Consider the following 18363-nt stretch of genomic DNA (forward strand, 5'->3'; position numbering starts at 1 on the left):
ATATGTCAGAAATTGCCCTCTAAAATGATATGAAAAACTTTCCTTCGAGCCGGAGTTGAACCAGCAACCTAAGGATTTCTGTACCAATTTCCTCTACAGTCCTCCGCTCTACCAGCTGAGCTATCGAAGGATTGTGCTTTAGAGGATTTCTGATGTCATGTGCACTACATCTGACTGAGTGAAAACACAAACAGAATTGAAATATCCATAAAACAGAAAAATTGCTTGTCTAGATAAAGAGATCCACATTTTTATTTCTGGTCTACTTGCTCATCAAAAGTTGTAAAAATTGTCATATTTAATAATTGGTAATACATCATTAAAAGTTTGATTTTTATTTGTTCATTTTGAATTAATTAGCTTCAGAAATAGTTGGGAAAACAGCTTCCTTAGATTTTCCAACTGCAGACGCCTTTACGTCAAGATAAAAAATGCTGGAAAATTTTCAACCTCTTCTGCGTTCTCCAATTTAGCTTGACTTTTTTAATTGATGAAAATTCCAGAAATTGTGGTGACAAATTGTCAAACTTTTGCCCAGTGAGACAAAAATGGATTTCTAGTCAATGGTCCACGCTGCCACCACTATTTCTCACAGTACTCTCTGTTTTTACATTGCATCTTCTATGTGTTCAGATCCATGGGATTTCAGAAGTAATATTGTATTTCAGTTCACATCCGTAGTCTCTTAAACCTCTCTTTTATATGCTGATTAAGGAAAGAGGAGAAATTCTGGGCACAGAAGCAGACATTATTGGTTTGTAAGCATTGGCGTAGTCTAGTTTCATTCAGAACATCCCTACTGCACCATTAAAAAGTTGTGAACTCTCCCTGGAAACCCATTGATACACAAGTTCAAGAGTTCTTTTTTTTCACATGAAGGATGTGTTACATATAAAATACGGTTGTCCCACTCGAAATTTGGAAGATGGATGTTGAAATATGGGGTCAGACCAGTTCTGTCCTAATTTTGGATACAGAAATGTTGGGAGGTATATAAATACTGTGGATTTGACCACATCCCATTTCCATAACCAAAGCACAGTTTCTCCTGGATTTTGTTGCTGAGATCAACAGAGCATTAAACAAGTGGTACTGTTGCTGCCATTCAAAAAAGCTTCAACTTCCCATACCGGGAGTCGAACCCGGGCCACCTGGGTGAAAACCAGGAATCCTAACTGCTAGACCATATGGGACTTTTCTGTTGAGTGTTTCAGCATAGCAGCAGAACAAATATATCATGCTTTGCTGTAATGTATCTTAACTCTCTGTGTATTTCATATTTAACCAGGTGGTGACATGGAGTGGGTTTGGCATGGCCTAAGATGACACTAATTTCATCATCACGCTCCAGACCACTCAGTGATCAGTGAGGTGGGCAATGTTTGATGATGTGATTTGCATCATCACGGCACGTCCCTGACCACTTGCAGATTTGTAAATGCCAATCCAGCAGGATAGGTAACAATGCAATAAATCCATGTGTGATGTCTGTAGGCCACTTTCCAAGAAGTGGAAAAGGTTCTCATTTCCATTTTAATGAGTTGCAAAGAGCTATGGAAAGTATCCCCAGTAACAGAACTCGTGTCTCTATCACCTGCCTCTGCACTGTACTTCAACAGAGCACAGAAACCATAATTGCCCTACTAGAGGCTCAGCAGCATGCAGGAAGATTAACAGGCAGCAGAAATGAAAACAAGTTACAGTTTCTCTGACTATTAAAGATAAACAGCATGAGTCATGCATATTTCTGGGTATTTAATATGTCAGAAATTGCCCTCTAAACTGATATGAAAAACTTTCCTTCGAGCCGGAATTGAACCAGCGACCTAAGGATTTCTGTACCAATTTCCTCTACAGTCCTCCGCTCTACCAGCTGAGCTATCGAAGGATTGTGCTTTAGAGGATTTCTGATGTCATGTGCACTACATCTGACTGAGTGAAAACACAAACAGAATTGAAATATCCATAAAACAGAAAAATTGCTTGTCTAGATAAAGAGATCCACATTTTTATTTCTGGTCTACTTGCTCATCAAAAGTTGTAAAAATTGTCATATTTATTAATTGGTAATACATCATTAAAAGTTTGATTTTTATTTGTTCATTTTGAATTAATTAGCTTCAGAAATAGTTGGGAAAACAGCTTCCTTAGATTTTCCAACTGCAGACGCCTTAACGTCAAGATTAAAAATGCTGGAAAATTTTCAACCTCTTCTGCGTTCTCCAATTTAGCTTGACTTTTTTAATTGATGAAAATTCCAGAAATTGTGGTGACAAATTGTCAAACTTTTGCCCAGTGAGACAAAAATGGATTTCTAGTCAATGGTCCACGCTGCCACCACTATTTCTCACAGTACTCTCTGTTTTTACAATGCATCTTCTATGGGTTCAGATCCATGGGATTTCAGAAGTAATATTGTATTTCAGTTCCCATCCGTGGTCTCTTAAACCTGTCCTTTGTATGCTGATTAAGGAAAGCGGAGAAATTCTGGGCACAGAAGCAGACATTATTGGTTTGTAAGCATTGGCGTAGTCTAGTTTCATTCAGAACATCCCTACTGCACCATTAAAAAGTTGTGAACCTTCCCTGGAAACCCATTGATCCACAAGTTCAAGAGTTTGTTTTTTTTTCACATGAAGGATGTGTTACATATAAAATAGGGTTGTCCCACTCGAAATTTGGAAGATGGATGTTGAAATATGGGGTCAGACCAGTTCTGTCCTAATTTTGGATACAGAAATGTTGGGAGGTATATAAATACTGTGGATTTGACCACATCCCATTTCCATAACCAAAGCACAGTTTCTCCTGGATTTTGTTGCTGAGATCAACAGAGCATTAAACAAGTGGTACTGTTGCTGCCATTCAAAAAAGCTTCAACTTCCCATACCGGGAGTCGAAACCAGGCCACCTGGGTGAAAACCAGGAATCCTAACTGCTAGACCATATGGGACTTTTCCGTTGAGTGTTTCAGCATAGCAGCAGAACAAATATATCATGCTTTGCTGTAATGTATCTTAACTCTCTGTGTATTTCATATTTAACCAGGTGGTGACATTGAGTGGGTTTGGCATGGCCTAAGATGACACTAATTTCATCATCACGCTCCAGACCACTCAGTGATCAGTGAGGTGGGCAATGTTTGATGATGTGATTTGCATCATCACGGCACGTCCCTGACCACTTGCAGATTTGTAAATGCCAATCCAGCAGGATAGGTAACAATGCAATAAATCCATGTGTGATGTCTGTAGGCCACTTTCCAAGAAGTGGAAAAGGTTCTCATTTCCATTTTAATGAGTTGCAAAGAGCTATGGAAAGTATCCCCAGTAACAGAACTCGTGTCTCTATCATCCTGCCTCTGCACTGTACTTCAACAGAGCACAGAAACCATAATTGCCCTACTAGAGGCTCAGCAGCATGCAGGATGATTAACAGGCAGCAGAAATGAAAACAAGTTACAGTTTCTCTGACTATTAAAGATAAACAGCATGAGTCATGCATATTTCTGGCTATTTAATATGTCAGAAATTGCCCTCTAAAATGATATGAAAAACTTTCCTTCGAGCCGGAGTTGAACCAGCGACCTAAGGATTTCTGTACCAATTCCCTCTACAGTCCTCCGCTCTACCAGCTGAGCTATCGAAGGATTGTGCTTTAGAGGATTTCTGATGTCATGTGCACTACATCTGACTGAGTGAAAACACAAACAGAATTGAATTATCCATAAAACAGAAAAATTGCTTGTCTAGATAAAGAGATCCACATTTTTATTTCTGGTCTACTTGCTCATCAAAAGTTGTAAAAATTGTCATGTTTAATAATTGGTAATACATCATTAAAAGTTTGATTTTTATTTGTTCATTTTGAATTAATTAGCTTCAGAAATAGTTGGGAAAACAGCTTCCTTAGACTTTCCAACTGCAGACGCCTTTACGTCAAGATTAAAAATGCTGAAAAATTTTCAACCTCTTCTGCATTCTCCAATTTAGCTTGACTTTTTTAATTGATGAAAATTCCAGAAATTGTGGTGACAAATTGTCAAACTTTTGCCCAGTGAGACAAAAATGGATTTCTAGTCAATGGTCCACGCTGCCACCACTATTTCTCACAGTACTCTCTGTTTTTACATTGCATCTTCTATGTGTTCAGATCCATGGGATTTCATAAGTAATATTGTATTTCAGTTCACATCCGTAGTCTCTTAAACCTGTCTTTTATATGCTGATTAAGGAAAGAGGAGAAATTCTGGGCACAGAAGCAGACATTATTGGTTTGTAAGCATTGGCGTAGTCTAGTTTCATTCAGAACATCCCTACTGCACCATTAAAAAGTTGTGAACTCTCCCTGGAAACCCATTGATCCACAAGTTCAAGAGTTCTTTTTTTTCACATGAAGGATGTGTTACATATAAAATAGGGTTGTCCCACTCGAAATTTGGAAGATGGATGTTGAAATATGGGGTCAGACCAGTTCTGTCCTAATTTTGGATACAGAAATGTTGGGAGGTATATAAATACTGTGGATTTCACCACATCCCATTTCCATAACCAAAGCACAGTTTCTCCTGGATTTTGTTGCTGAGATCAACAGAGCATTAAACAAGTGGTACTGTTGCTGCCATTCAAAAAAGCTTCAACTTCCCATACCGGGAGTCGAACCCAGGCCGCCTGGGTGAAAACCAGGAATCCTAAAGCTAGACCATATAGGACATTTCCGTTGAGTGTTTCAGCATAGCAGCAGAACAAATATATCATGCTTTGCTGTAATGTATCTTAACTCTCTGTGTATTTCATATTTAACCAGGTGGTGACATGGAGTGGGTTTGGCATGGCCTAAGATGACACTAATTTCATCATCACGCTCCAGACCACTCAGTGATTAGTGAGGTGGGCAATGTTTGATGATGTGATTTGCATCATCACGGCACGTCCCTGACCACTTGCAGATTTATAAATGCCAATCCAGCAGTATAGGTAACAATGCAATAAATCCATGTGTGATGTCTGGAGGCCACTTTCCAAGAAGTGGAAAAGGTTCTCATTTCCATTTTAATGAGTTGCAAAGAGCTATGGAAAGTATCCCCAGTAACAGAACTCGTGTCTCTATCACCTGCCTCTGCACTGTACTTCAACAGAGCACAGAAACCATAATTGCCCTACTAGAGGCTCAGCAGCATGCAGGATGATTAACAGGCAGCAGAAATGAAAACAAGTTACAGTTTCTCTGACTATTAAAGATAAACAGCATGAGCCATGCATATTTCTGGGTATTTAATATGTCAGAAATTGCCCTCTAAAATGATATGAAAAACTTTCCTTTGAGCCGGAGTTGAACCAGCGACCTAAGGATTTCTGTACCAATTTCCTCTACAGTCCTCCGCTCTACCAGCTGAGCTATCGAAGGATTGTGCTTTAAAGGAATTCTGATGTCATGTGCACTACATCTGACTGAGTGAAAACACAAACAACATTGAATTATCCATAAAACAGAAAAATTGCTTGTCTAGATAAAGAGATCCACATTTTTATTTCTGGTCTACTTGCTCATCAAAAGTTGTAAAAATTGTCATATTTAATAATTGGTAATACATCATTAAAAGTTTGATTTTTTATTTGTTCATTTTGAATTAATTAGCTTCAGAAATAGTTGGGAAAACAGCTTCCTTAGATTTTCCAACTGCAGACGCCTTTACGTCAAGATTAAAAATGCTGGAAAATTTTCAAACTCTTCTGCGTTCTCCAATTTAGCTTGACTTTTTTAATTGATGAAAATTCCAGAAATTGTGGTGACAAATTGTCAAACTTTTGCCCAGTGAGACAAAAATGGATTTCTAGTCAATGGTCCACGCTGCCACCACTATTTCTCACAGTACTCTCTGTTTTTACAATGCATCTTCTATGGGTTCAGATCCATGGGATTTCAGAAGTAATATTGTATTTCAGTTCCCATCCGTGGTCTCTAAAACCTGTCATTTGTATGCTGATTAAGGAAAGCGGAGAAATTCTGGGCACAGAAGCAGACATTATTGGTTTGTAAGCATTGGCGTAGTCTAGTTTCATTCAGAACATCCCTACTGCACCATTAAAAAGTTGTGAACTCTCCCTGGAAACCCATTGATACACAAGTTCAAGAGTTCTTTTTTTTCACATGAAGGATGTGTTACATATAAAATACGGTTGTCCCACTCGAAATTTGGAAGATGGATGTTGAAATATGGGGTCAGACCAGTTCTGTCCTAATTTTGGATACAGAAATGTTGGGAGGTATATAAATACTGTGGATTTGACCACATCCCATTTCCATAACCAAAGCACAGTTTCTCCTGGATTTTGTTGCTGAGATCAACAGAGCATTAAACAAGTGGTACTGTTGCTGCCATTCAAAAAAGCTTCAACTTCCCATACCGGGAGTCGAACCCGGGCCACCTGGGTGAAAACCAGGAATCCTAACTGCTAGACCATATGGGACTTTTCCGTTGAGTGTTTCAGCATAGCAGCAGAACAAATATATCATGCTTTGCTGTAATGTATCTTAACTCTCTGTGTATTTTATATTTAACCAGGTGGTGACATGGAGTGGGTTTGGCATGGCCTAAGATGACACTAATTTCATCATCACGCTCCAGACCACTCAGTGATCAGTGAGGTGGGCAATGTTTGATGATGTGATTTGCATCATCACGGCACGTCCCTGACCACTTGCAGATTTGTAAATGCCAATCCAGCAGGATAGGTAACAATGCAATAAATCCATGTGTGATGTCTGTAGGCCACTTTCCAAGAAGTGGAAAAGGTTCTCATTTCCATTTTAATGAGTTGCAAAGAGCTATGGAAAGTATCCCCAGTAAAAGAACTCGTGTCTCTATCACCTGCCTCTGCACTGTACTTCAACAGAGCACAGAAACCATAATTGCCCTACTAGAGGCTCAGCAGCATGCAGGAAGATTAACAGGCAGCAGAAATGAAAACAAGTTACAGTTTCTCTGACTATTAAAGATAAACAGCATGAGTCATGCATATTTCTGGGTATTTAATATGTCAGAAATTGCCCTCTAAACTGATATGAAAAACTTTCCTTCGAGCCGGAGTTGAACCAGCGACCTAAGGATTTCTGTACCAATTTCCTCTACAGTCCTCCGCTCTACCTGCTGAGCTATCGAAGGAATGTGCTTTAGAGGATTTCTGATGTCATGTGCACTACATCTGACTGAGTGAAAACACAAACAGAATTGAAATATCCATAAAACAGAAAAATTGCTTGTCTAGATAAAGAGATCCACATTTTTATTTCTGGTCTACTTGCTCATCAAAAGTTGTAAAAATTGTCATATTTAATAATTGGTAATACATCATTAAAAGTTTGATTTTTATTTGTTCATTTTGAATTAATTAGCTTCAGAAATAGTTGGGAAAACAGCTTCCTTAGATTTTCCAACTGCAGACGCCTTTACGTCAAGATTAAAAATGCTGGAAAATTTTCAACCTCTTCTGCGTTCTCCAATTTAGCTTGACTTTTTTAATTGATGAAAATTCCAGAAATTGTGGTGACAAATTGTCAAACTTTTGCCCAGTGAGACAAAAATGGATTTCTAGTCAATGGTCCATGCTGCCACCACTATTTCTCACAGTACTCTCTGTTTTTACAATGCATCTTCTATGGGTTCAGATCCATGGGATTTCAGAAGTAATATTGTATTTCAGTTCCCATCCGTGGTCTCTTAAACCTGTCCTTTGTATGCTGATTAAGGAAAGCGGAGAAATTCTGGGCACAGAAGCAGACATTATTGGTTTGTAAGCATTGGCGTAGTCTAGTTTCATTCAGAACATCCCTACTGCACCATTAAAAAGTTGTGAACCTTCCCTGGAAACCCATTGATCCACAAGTTCAAGAGTTTTTTTTTTTTTCACATGAAGGATGTGTTACATATAAAATAGGGTTGTCCCACTCAAAATTTGGAAGATGGATGTTGAAATATGGGGTCAGACCAGTTCTGTCCTAATTTTGGATACAGAAATGTTGGGAGGTATATAAATACTGTGGATTTGACCACATCCCATTTCCATAACCAAAGCACAGTTTCTCCTGGATTTTGTTGCTGAGATCAACAGAGCATTAAACAAGTGGTACTGTTGCTGCCATTCAAAAAAGCTTCAACGTCCCATACCGGGAGTCAAACCCGGGCCACCTGGGTGAAAACCAGGAATCCTAACTGCTAGACCATATGGGACTTTTCCGTTGAGTGTTTCAGCATAGCAGCAGAACAAATATATCATGCTTTGCTGTAATGTATCTTAACTCTGTGTATTTCATATTTAACCAGGTGGTGACATTGAGTGGGTTTGGCATGGCCTAAGATGACACTAATTTCATCATCACGCTCCAGACCACTCAGTGATCAGTGAGGTGGGCAATGTTTGATGATGTGATTTGCATCATCACGGCACGTCCCTGACCACTTGCAGATTTGTAAATGCCAATCCAGCAGGATAGGTAACAATGCAATAAATCCATGTGTGATGTCTGTAGGCCACTTTCCAAGAAGTGGAAAAGGTTCTCATTTCCATTTTAATGAGTTGCAAAGAGCTATGGAAAGTATCCCCAGTAACAGAACTCGTGTCTCTATCACCTGCCTCTGCACTGTACTTCAACAGAGCACAGAAACCATAATTGCCCTACTAGAGGCTCAGCAGCATGCAGGATGATTAACAGGCAGCAGAAATGAAAACAAGTTACAGTTTCTCTGACTATTAAAGATAAACAGCATGAGTCATGCATATTTCTGGCTATTTAATATGTCAGAAATTGCCCTCTAAAATTATATGAAAAACTTTCCTTCGAGCCGGAGTTGAACCAGCGACCTAAGGATTTCTGTACTAATTTCCTCTACAGTCCTCCGCTCTACCAGCTGAGCTATTGAAGGATTGTGCTTTAGAGGACTTCTGATGTCATGTGCACTACATCTGACTGAGTGAAAACACAAACAGAATTGAATTATCCATAAAACAGAAAAATTGCTTGTCTAGATAAAGAGATCCACATTTTTATTTCTGGTCTACTTGCTCATCAAAAGTTGTAAAAATTGTCATGTTTAATAATTGGTAATACATCATTAAAAGTTTGATTTTTATTTGTTCATTTTGAATTAATTAGCTTCAGAAATAGTTGGGAAAACAGCTTCCTTAGATTTTCCAACTGCAGACGCCTTTACGTCAAGATTAAAAATGCTGGAAAATTTTCAACCTCTTCTGCATTCTCCAATTTAGCTTGACTTTTTTAATTGATGAAAATTCCAGAAATTGTGGTGACAAATTGTCAAACTTTTGCCCAGTGAGACAAAAATGGATTTCTAGTCAATGGTCCACGCTGCCACCACTATTTCTCACAGTACTCTCTGTTTTTACATTGCATCTTCTATGTGTTCAGATCCATGGGATTTCAGAAGTAATATTGTATTTCAGTTCCCATCCGTGGTCTCTTAAACCTGTCCTTTGTATGCTGATTAAGGAAAGCGGAGAAATTCTGGGCACAGAAGCAGACATTATTGGTTTGTAAGCATTGGCGTAGTCTAGTTTCATTCAGAACATCCCTACTGCACCATTAAAAAGTTGTGAACTCTCCCTGGAAACCCATTGATACACAAGTTCAAGAGTTCTTTTTTTTCACATGAAGGATGTGTTACATATAAAATACGGTTGTCCCACTCGAAATTTGGAAGATGGATGTTGAAATATGGGGTCAGACCAGTTCTGTCCTAATTTTGGATACAGAAATGTTGGGAGGTATATAAATACTGTGGATTTGACCACATCCCATTTCCATAACCAAAGCACAGTTTCTCCTGGATTTTGTTGCTGAGATCAACAGAGCATTAAACAAGTGGTACTGTTGCTGCCATTCAAAAAAGCTTCAACGTCCCATACCGGGAGTCGAACCCGGGCCACCTGGGTGAAAACCAGGAATCCTAACTGCTAGACCATATGGGACTTTTCCATTGAGTGTTTCAGCATAGCAGCAGAACAAATATATCATGCTTTGCTGTAATGTATCTTAACTCTCTGTGTATTTCATATTTAACCAGGTGGTGACATGGAGTGGGTTTGGCATGGCCTAAGATGACACTAATTTCATCATCACGCTCCAGACCACTCAGTGATCAGTGAGGTGGGCAATGTTTGATGATGTGATTTGCATCATCACGGCACGTCCCTGACCACTTGCAGATTTGTAAATGCCAATCCAGCAGGATAGGTAACAATGCAATAAATCCATGTGTGATGTCTGTAGGCCACTTTCCAAGAAGTGGAAAAGGTTCTCATTTCCATTTTAATGAGTTGCAAAGAGCTATGGAAAGTATCCCCAGTAAAAGAACTCGTGTCTCTATCACCTGCCTCTGCACTGTACTTCAACAGAGCACAGAAACCATAATTGCCCTACTAGAGGCTCAGCAGCATGCAGGAAGATTAACAGGCAGCAGAAATGAAAACAAGTTACAGTTTCTCTGACTATTAAAGATAAACAGCATGAGTCATGCATATTTCTGGGTATTTAATATGTCAGAAATTGCCCTCTAAAATTATATGAAAACTTTCCTTCGAGCCGGAGTTGAACCAGCGACCTAAGGATTTCTGTACCAATTTCCTCTACAGTCCTCCGCTCTACCAGCTGAGCTATCGAAGGAATGTGCTTTAGAGGATTTCTGATGTCATGTGCACTACATCTGACTGAGTGAAAACACAAACAGAATTGAAATATCCATAAAACAGAAAAATTGCTTGTCTAGATAAAGAGATCCACATTTTTATTTCTGGTCTACTTGCTCATCAAAAGTTGTAAAAATTGTCATATTTAATAATTGGTAATACATCATTAAAAGTTTGATTTTTATTTGTTCATTTTGAATTAATTAGCTTCAGAAATAGTTAGGAAAACAGCTTCCTTAGATTTTCCAACTGCAGACGCCTTTACGTCAAGATTAAAAATGCTGGAAAATTTTCAACCTCTTCTGCGTTCTCCAATTTAGCTTGACTTTTTTAATTGATGAAAATTCCAGAAATTGTGGTGACAAATTGTCAAACTTTTGCCCAGTGAGACAAAAATGGATTTCTAGTCAATGGTCCACGCTGCCACCACTATTTCTCACAGTACTCTCTGTTTTTACATTGCATCTTCTATGTGTTCAGATCCATGGGATTTCAGAAGTAATATTGTATTTCAGTTCCCATCCGTGGTCTCTTAAACCTGTCCTTTGTATGCTGATTAAGAAAAGCGGAGAAATTCTGGGCACAGAAGCAGACATTATTGGTTTGTAAGCATTGGCGTAGTCTAGTTTCATTCAGAACATCCCTACTGCACCATTAAAAAGTTGTGAACCTTCCCTGGAAACCCATTGATCCACAAGTTCAAGAGTTTTTTTTTTTTTCACATGAAGGATGTGTTACATATAAAATAGGGTTGTCCCACTCGAAATTTGGAAGATGGATGTTGAAATATGGGGTCAGACCAGTTCTGTCCTAATTTTGGATACAGAAATGTTGGGAGGTATATAAATACTGTGGATTTGACCACATCCCATTTCCATAACCAAAGCACAGTTTCTCCTGGATTTTGTTGCTGAGATCAACAGAGCATTAAACAAGTGGTACTGTTGCTGCCATTCAAAAAAGCTTCAACTTCCCATACCGGGAGTCGAACCCGGGCCATCTGGGTGAAAACCAGGAATCCTAACTGCTAGACCATATGGGACTTTTCCGTTGAGTGTTTCAGCATAGCAGCAGAACAAATATATCATGCTTTGCTGTAATGTATCTTAACTCTCTGTGTATTTCATATTTAACCAGGTGGTGACATTGAGTGGGTTTGGCATGGCCTAAGATGACACTAATTTCATCATCACGCTCCAGACCACTCAGTGATCAGTGAGGTGGGCAATGTTTGATGATGTGATTTGCATCATCACGGCACGTCCCTGACCACTTGCAGATTTGTAAATGCCAATCCAGCAGGATAGGTAACAATGCAATAAATCCATGTGTGATGTCTGTAGGCCACTTTCCAAGAAGTGGAAAAGGTTCTCATTTCCATTTTAATGAGTTGCAAAGAGCTATGGAAAGTATCCCCAGTAACAGAACTCGTGTCTCTATCACCTGCCTCTGCACTGTACTTCAACAGAGCACAGAAACCATAATTGCCCTACTAGAGGCTCAGCAGCATGCAGGATGATTAACAGGCAGCAGAAATGAAAACAAGTTACAGTTTCTCTGACTATTAAAGATAAACAGCATGAGTCATGCATATTTCTGGCTATTTAATATGTCAGAAATTGCCCTCTAAAATGATATGAAAAACTTTCCTTCGAGCCGGAGTTGAACCAGCGACCTAAGGATTTCTGTACCAATTTCCTCTACAGTCCTCCGCTCTACCAGCTGAGCTATCGAAGGATTGTGCTTTAGAGGACTTCTGATGTCATGTGCACTACATCTGACTGAGTGAAAACACAAACAGAATTGAATTATCCATAAAACAGAAAAATTGCTTGTCTAGATAAAGAGATCCACATTTTTATTTCTGGTCTACTTGCTCATCAAAAGTTGTAAAAATTGTCATGTTTAATAATTGGTAATACATCATTAAAAGTTTGATTTTTATTTGTTCATTTTGAATTAATTAGCTTCAGAAATAGTTGGGAAAACAGCTTCCTTAGATTTTCCAACTGCAGACGCCTTTACGTCAAGATTAAAAATGCTGGAAAATTTTCAACCTCTTCTGCATTCTCCAATTTAGCTTGACTTTTTTAATTGATGAAAATTCCAGAAATTGTGGTGACAAATTGTCAAACTTTTGCCCAGTGAGACAAAAATGGATTTCTAGTCAATGGTCCACGCTGCCACCACTATTTCTCACAGTACTCTCTGTTTTTACATTGCATCTTCTATGTGTTCAGATCCATGGGATTTCAGAAGTAATATTGTATTTCAGTTCACATCCGTAGTCTCTTAAACCTGTCTTTTATATGCTGATTAAGGAAAGAGGAGAAATTCTGGGCACAGAAGCAGACATTATTGGTTTGTAAGCATTGGCGTAGTCTAGTTTCATTCATAACATCCCAACTGCACCATTAAAAAGTTGTGAACTGTCCCTGGAAACCCATTGATCCACAAGTTCAAGAGTTCTTTTTTTTCACATGAAGGATGTGTTACATATAAAATAGGGTTGTCCCACTCGAAATTTGGAAGATGGATGTTGAAATATGGGGTCAGACCAGTTCTGTCCTAATTTTGGATACAGAAATGTTGGGAGGTATATAAATACTGTGGATTTGACCACATCCCATTTCCATAACCAAAGCACAGTTTCTCCTGGATTTTGTTGCTGAGATCAACAGAGCATTAAACAAGTGGTGCTGTTGCTGCCATTCAAAAAAGCTTCAACTTCCCATACCGGGAGTCGAACCCGGGCCATCTGGGTGAAAACCAGGAATCCTAACTGCTAGACCATATGGGACTTTTCCGTTGAGTGTTTCAGCATAGCAGCAGAACAAATATATCATGCTTTGCTGTAATGTATCTTAACTCTCTGTGTATTTCATATTTAACCAGGTGGTGACATTGAGTGGGTTTGGCATGGCCTAAGATGACACTAATTTCATCATCACGCTCCAGACCACTCAGTGATCAGTGAGGTGGGCAATGTTTGATGATGTGATTTGCATCATCACGGCACGTCCCTGACCACTTGCAGATTTGTAAATGCCAATCCAGCAGGATAGGTAACAATGCAATAAATCCATGTGTGATGTCTGGAGGCCACTTTCCAAGAAGTGGAAAAGGTTCTCATTTCCATTTTAATGAGTTGCAAAGAGCTATGGAAAGTATCCCCAGTAAAAGAACTCGTGTCTCTATCACCTGCCTCTGCACTGTACTTCAACAGAGCACAGAAACCATAATTGCCCTACTAGAGGCTCAGCAGCATGCAGGATGATTAACAGGCAGCAGAAATGAAAACAAGTTACAGTTTCTCTGACTATTAAAGATAAACAGCATGAGTCATGCATATTTCTGGCTATTTAATATGTCAGAAATTGCCCTCTAAAATGATATGAAAAACTTTCCTTCGAGCCGGAGTTGAACCAGCGACCTAAGGATTTCTGTACCAATTTCCTCTACAGTCCTCCGCTCTACCAGCTGAGCTATCGAAGGATTGTGCTTTAGAGGACTTCTGATGTCATGTGCACTACATCTGACTGAGTGAAAACACAAACAGAATTGAATTATCCATAAAACAGAAAAATTGCTTGTCTAGATAAAGAGATCCACATTTTTATTTCTGGTCTACTTGCTCATCAAAAGTTGTAAAAATTGTCATGTTTAATAATTGGTAATACATCATTAAAAGTTTGATTTTTATTTGTTCATTTTGAATTAATTAGCTTCAGAAATAGTTGGGAAAACAGCTTCCTTAGATTTTCCAACTGCAGACGCCTTTACGTCAAGATTAAAAATGCTGGAAAATTTTCAACCTCTTCTGCATTCTCCAATTTAGCTTGACTTTTTTAATTGATGAAAATTCCAGAAATTGTGGTGACAAATTGTCAAACTTTTGCCCTGTGAGACAAAAATGGATTTCTAGTCAATGGTCCACGCTGCCACCACTATTTCTCACAGTACTCTCTGTTTTTACATTGCATCTTCTATGTGTTCAGATCCATGGGATTTCAGAAGTAATATTGTATTTCAGTTCACATCCGTAGTCTCTTAAACCTGTCTTTTATATGCTGATTAAGGAAAGAGGAGAAATTCTGGGCACAGAAGCAGACATTATTGGTTTGTAAGCATTGGCGTAGTCTAGTTTCATTCATAACATCCCAACTGCACCATTAAAAAGTTGTGAACTGTCCCTGGAAACCCATTGATCCACAAGTTCAAGAGTTCTTTTTTTTCACATGAAGGATGTGTTACATATAAAATAGGGTTGTCCCACTCGAAATTTGGAAGATGGATGTTGAAATATGGGGTCAGACCAGTTCTGTCCTAATTTTGGATACAGAAATGTTGGGAGGTATATAAATACTGTGGATTTCACCACATCCCATTTCCATAACCAAAGCACAGTTTCTCCTGGATTTTGTTGCTGAGATCAACAGAGCATTAAACAAGTGGTACTGTTGCTGCCATTCAAAAAAGCTTCAACTTCCCATACCGGGAGTCGAACCCGGGCCGCCTGGGTGAAAACCAGGAATCCTAAAGCTAGACCATATGGGACATTTCCGTTGAGTGTTTCAGCATAGCAGCAGAACAAATATATCATGCTTTGCTGTAATGTATCTTAACTCTCTGTGTATTTCATATTTAACCAGGTGGTGACATGGAGTGGGTTTGGCATGGCCTAAGATGACACTAATTTCATCATCACGCTCCAGACCACTCAGTGATTAGTGAGGTGGGCAATGTTTGATGATGTGATTTGCATCATCACGGCACGTCCCTGACCACTTGCAGATTTGTAAATGCCAATCCAGCAGGATAGGTAACAATGCAATAAATCCATGTGTGATGTCTGGAGGCCACTTTCCAAGAAGTGGAAAAGGTTCTCATTTCCATTTTAATGAGTTGCAAAGAGCTATGGAAAGTATCCCCAGTAACAGAACTCGTGTCTCTATCACCTGCCTCTGCACTGTACTTCAACAGAGCACAGAAACCATAATTGCCCTACTAGAGGCTCAGCAGCATGCAGGATGATTAACAGGCAGCAGAAATGAAAACAAGTTACAGTTTCTCTGACTATTAAAGATAAACAGCATGAGTCATGCATATTTCTGGCTATTTAATATGTCAGAAATTGCCCTCTAAAATGATATGAAAAACTTTCCTTCGAGCCGGAGTTGAACCAGCGACCTAAGGATTTCTGTACCAATTTCCTCTACAGTCCTCCGCTCTACCAGCTGAGCTATCGAAGGATTGTGCTTTAGAGGACTTCTGATGTCATGTGCACTACATCTGACTGAGTGAAAACACAAACAGAATTGAATTATCCATAAAACAGAAAAATTGCTTGTCTAGATAAAGAGATCCACATTTTTATTTCTGGTCTACTTGCTCATCAAAAGTTGTAAAAATTGTCATGTTTAATAATTGGTAATACATCATTAAAAGTTTGATTTTTATTTGTTCATTTTGAATTAATTAGCTTCAGAAATAGTTGGGAAAACAGCTTCCTTAGATTTTCCAACTGCAGACGCCTTTACGTCAAGATTAAAAATGCTGGAAAATTTTCAACCTCTTCTGCATTCTCCAATTTAGCTTGACTTTTTTAATTGATGAAAATTCCAGAAATTGTGGTGACAAATTGTCAAACTTTTGCCCAGTGAGACAAAAATGGATTTCTAGTCAATGGTCCATGCTGCCACCACTATTTCTCACAGTACTCTCTGTTTTTACATTGCATCTTCTATGTGTTCAGATCCATGGGATTTCAGAAGTAATATTGTATTTCAGTTCACATCCGTAGTCTCTTAAACCTGTCTTTTATATGCTGATTAAGGAAAGAGGAGAAATTCTGGGCACAGAAGCAGACATTATTGGTTTGTAAGCATTGGCGTAGTCTAGTTTCATTCAGAACATCCCTACTGCACCATTAAAAAGTTGTGAACTCTCCCTGGAAACCCATTGATCCACAAGTTCAAGAGTTCTTTTTTTTCACATGAAGGATGTGTTACATATAAAATAGGGTTGTCCCACTCGAAATTTGGAAGATGGATGTTGAAATATGGGGTCAGACCAGTTCTGTCCTAATTTTGGATACAGAAATGTTGGGAGGTATATAAATACTGTGGTTTTCACCACATCCCATTTCCATAACCAAAGCACAGTTTCTCCTGGATTTTGTTGCTGAGATCAACAGAGCATTAAACAAGTGGTACTGTTGCTGCCATTCAAAAAAGCTTCAACTTCCCATACCGGGAGTCGAACCCGGGCCGCCTGGGTGAAAACCAGGAATCCTAAAGCTAGACCATATGGGACATTTCCGTTGACTGTTTCAGCATAGCAGCAGAACAAATATATCATGCTTTGCTGTAATGTATCTTAACTCTCTGTGTATTTCATATTTAACCAGGTGGTGACATGGAGTGGGTTTGGCATGGCCTAAGATGACACTAATTTCATCATCACGCTCCAGACCACTCAGTGATTAGTGAGGTGGGCAATGTTTGATGATGTGATTTGCATCATCACGGCACGTCCCTGACCACTTGCAGATTTGTAAATGCCAATCCAGCAGGATAGGTAACAATGCAATAAATCCATGTGTGATGTCTGGAGGCCACTTTCCAAGAAGTGGAAAAGGTTCTCATTTCCATTTTAATGAGTTGCAAAGAGCTATGGAAAGTATCCCCAGTAACAGAACTCGTGTCCCTATCACCTGCCTCTGCACTGTACTTCAACAGAGCACAGAAACCATAATTGCCCTACTAGAGGCTCAGCAGCATGCAGGATGATTAACAGGCAGCAGAAATGAAAACAAGTTACAGTTTCTCTAACTATTAAAGATAAACAGCATGAGCCATGCATATTTCTGGGTATTTAATATGTCAGAAATTCCCCTTTAAAATGATATGAAAAGCTTTCCTTCGAGCTGGAGTTGAACCAGCGACCTAAGGATTTCTGTACCAATTTCCTCTACAGTCCTCCGCTCTACCAGCTGAGCTATCGAAGGATTGTGCTTTAAAGGAATTTTGATGTCATGTGCACTACATCTGACTGAGTGAATACACAAACAAAATTGAATTATCCATAAAACAGAAAAATTGCTTGTCTAGATAAAGAGATCCACATTTTTATTTCTGGTCTACTTGCTCATCAAAAGTTGTAAAAATTGTCATATTTAATAATTGGTAATACATCATTAAAAGTTTGATTTTTTATTTGTTCATTTTGAATTAATTAGCTTCAGAAATAGTTGGGAAAACAGCTTCCTTAGATTTTCCAACTGCAGACGCCTTTACGTCAAGATTAAAAATGCTGGAAAATTTTCAACCTCTTCTGCGTTCTCCAATTTAGCTTGACTTTTTTAATTGATGAAAATTCCAGAAATTGTGGTGACAAATTGTCAAACTTTTGCCCAGTGAGACAAAAATGGATTTCTAGTCAATGGTCCACGCTGCCACCACTATTTCTCACAGTACTCTCTGTTTTTACAATGCATCTTCTATGGGTTCAGATCCATGGGATTTCAGAAGTAATATTGTATTTCAGTTCCCATCCGTGGTCTCTTAAACCTGTCCTTTGTATGCTGATTAAGGAAAGCGGAGAAATTCTGGGCACAGAAGCAGACATTATTGGTTTGTAAGCATTGGCGTAGTTTAGT

The 18363-nt window shown here is 38.9% G+C and overlaps 14 non-coding genes across 14 annotated transcripts; all 14 read right to left on the bottom strand.

The window, feature by feature from the left end:
- Nucleotides 1-40: 40 nt before the first annotated feature.
- On the bottom strand, nt 41-130 carry TRNAY-GUA (transfer RNA tyrosine (anticodon GUA)). Its single transcript is given in 2 exon segments — nt 41-76; nt 94-130. It is a non-coding gene; the product is annotated as a tRNA-Tyr (tRNA).
- Nucleotides 131-1121: 991 nt separating this feature from the next.
- TRNAE-UUC (transfer RNA glutamic acid (anticodon UUC)) lies at nt 1122-1193 on the bottom strand. The gene has a single exon. It is a non-coding gene; the product is annotated as a tRNA-Glu (tRNA).
- Nucleotides 1194-1798: 605 nt separating this feature from the next.
- Nucleotides 1799-1888, bottom strand: TRNAY-GUA (transfer RNA tyrosine (anticodon GUA)). Its single transcript is given in 2 exon segments — nt 1799-1834; nt 1852-1888. It is a non-coding gene; the product is annotated as a tRNA-Tyr (tRNA).
- A 1671-nt stretch (nt 1889-3559) lies between these two features.
- TRNAY-GUA (transfer RNA tyrosine (anticodon GUA)) lies at nt 3560-3649 on the bottom strand. Its single transcript is given in 2 exon segments — nt 3560-3595; nt 3613-3649. It is a non-coding gene; the product is annotated as a tRNA-Tyr (tRNA).
- Nucleotides 3650-6398: 2749 nt separating this feature from the next.
- On the bottom strand, nt 6399-6470 carry TRNAE-UUC (transfer RNA glutamic acid (anticodon UUC)). Its single transcript has one exon. It is a non-coding gene; the product is annotated as a tRNA-Glu (tRNA).
- A 605-nt stretch (nt 6471-7075) lies between these two features.
- On the bottom strand, nt 7076-7165 carry TRNAY-GUA (transfer RNA tyrosine (anticodon GUA)). Its single transcript is given in 2 exon segments — nt 7076-7111; nt 7129-7165. It is a non-coding gene; the product is annotated as a tRNA-Tyr (tRNA).
- A 2749-nt stretch (nt 7166-9914) lies between these two features.
- On the bottom strand, nt 9915-9986 carry TRNAE-UUC (transfer RNA glutamic acid (anticodon UUC)). Its single transcript has one exon. It is a non-coding gene; the product is annotated as a tRNA-Glu (tRNA).
- Nucleotides 9987-10590: 604 nt separating this feature from the next.
- Nucleotides 10591-10680, bottom strand: TRNAY-GUA (transfer RNA tyrosine (anticodon GUA)). Its single transcript is given in 2 exon segments — nt 10591-10626; nt 10644-10680. It is a non-coding gene; the product is annotated as a tRNA-Tyr (tRNA).
- A 993-nt stretch (nt 10681-11673) lies between these two features.
- TRNAE-UUC (transfer RNA glutamic acid (anticodon UUC)) lies at nt 11674-11745 on the bottom strand. The gene has a single exon. It is a non-coding gene; the product is annotated as a tRNA-Glu (tRNA).
- A 605-nt stretch (nt 11746-12350) lies between these two features.
- On the bottom strand, nt 12351-12440 carry TRNAY-GUA (transfer RNA tyrosine (anticodon GUA)). Its single transcript is given in 2 exon segments — nt 12351-12386; nt 12404-12440. It is a non-coding gene; the product is annotated as a tRNA-Tyr (tRNA).
- Nucleotides 12441-13431: 991 nt separating this feature from the next.
- TRNAE-UUC (transfer RNA glutamic acid (anticodon UUC)) lies at nt 13432-13503 on the bottom strand. Its single transcript has one exon. It is a non-coding gene; the product is annotated as a tRNA-Glu (tRNA).
- Nucleotides 13504-14108: 605 nt separating this feature from the next.
- TRNAY-GUA (transfer RNA tyrosine (anticodon GUA)) lies at nt 14109-14198 on the bottom strand. The gene is given in 2 exon segments: nt 14109-14144; nt 14162-14198. It is a non-coding gene; the product is annotated as a tRNA-Tyr (tRNA).
- A 1667-nt stretch (nt 14199-15865) lies between these two features.
- Nucleotides 15866-15955, bottom strand: TRNAY-GUA (transfer RNA tyrosine (anticodon GUA)). The gene is given in 2 exon segments: nt 15866-15901; nt 15919-15955. It is a non-coding gene; the product is annotated as a tRNA-Tyr (tRNA).
- Nucleotides 15956-17622: 1667 nt separating this feature from the next.
- Nucleotides 17623-17712, bottom strand: TRNAY-GUA (transfer RNA tyrosine (anticodon GUA)). The gene is given in 2 exon segments: nt 17623-17658; nt 17676-17712. It is a non-coding gene; the product is annotated as a tRNA-Tyr (tRNA).
- Nucleotides 17713-18363: the final 651 nt, after the last annotated feature.

This window comes from Mixophyes fleayi, chromosome 3, assembly GCF_038048845.1.
Source record: "Mixophyes fleayi isolate aMixFle1 chromosome 3, aMixFle1.hap1, whole genome shotgun sequence".
In the NCBI taxonomy this organism is placed as follows: domain Eukaryota; kingdom Metazoa; phylum Chordata; class Amphibia; order Anura; family Limnodynastidae; genus Mixophyes; species Mixophyes fleayi.